The following is a 1,112-nucleotide window of genomic DNA, read 5'->3' on the forward strand; positions in this document are numbered from 1 at the left end:
TAGCACGGTAGAGGGAGCCAACCTTCCTTGCAGCAGCCTTGGCAATGCTCTCAATGTATCTATTCCAGTTCATATTCCCTGTACACGTTAGGCCGAGGAGTTTAAAAGAAGTACTTTCAGGTAATGTGTTCTTAGCCATTGCTATTGGTGGTAGAGAAGGTTTCTTGTAGTTATTGAAGGAAACAAGCTTAGTCTTAGCAGCATTGAATGTGACCAACCATTTTTGTCCCCATTCCACTACGGATTGGAGGTCATCCTCTAGTGTTTCTGCCATTTCCTTGGATATGTGTTCATTTGTTTTCCCCTCATATCTGTTATAGAGAGTGGTGTAATCGGCAAATATACCCATCTCCGAAACAATTTTATCAGGGAGGTCGTTTATGAATATCAGGAATAATAGAGGTCCAAGGATAGACCCCTGAGGTATTCCCGCATTTATGTCATATTGTTTGGATGTACGACCGTCGAGGACAACTTTGATTTTTCTATTACTTAAGAAGGATTTAATTACATTATGAATTCTTCCAGTGATTCCATATGATCTAATTTTCTTTAGAAGACCATCGTGCCATACCCTGTCAAAAGCCTTAGATATATCGAGGGCCACCGCTCTACCCTCCCCTGTTTTATCCAATGAACGATATATACGTTCAGAAACTACAGCTAAGATATCTGCTGTTGAACGGGCTTGCCTGAATCCATATTGTTTGTCAGTCAGGAGATTAGCAGCTGTTAGGTGCTGGACTAGGGCTTTATTAACTAAGGACTCAAATATTTTGGCGAAAAGCGGGAGGAGGCTAATGGGGCGATAATTTAGTGGGTCAGTTCTTTCACCAGAATTCTTGAAGACTGGTACCACAGAGGTGGTTTTCCAGCAGTCGGGAAAACAAGATTCATTAAGGCATTTATTATAAAGTTTGGACAGAACTGGAGCAACCTCGGCAGAACATTTTTTTAATAGCCGGGATGAGATCTGGTCCACACGCTTTTGAGGTGTCTATGTTTTTTATAATAGCATGTACCTGAGAAGGGGTGATTTTCAAATCGTCTAGTGTGGCGTCTGTTCGCAGCGGAAAATCAGGGAGTGAGTGGTGTACCGAGTTCAGTGTGAA

Source organism: Euprymna scolopes, chromosome 29, assembly GCF_053919585.1.
Source record: "Euprymna scolopes isolate OS-2025 chromosome 29, ASM5391958v1, whole genome shotgun sequence".
NCBI classification, from domain to species: Eukaryota; Metazoa; Mollusca; class Cephalopoda; order Sepiida; family Sepiolidae; genus Euprymna; species Euprymna scolopes.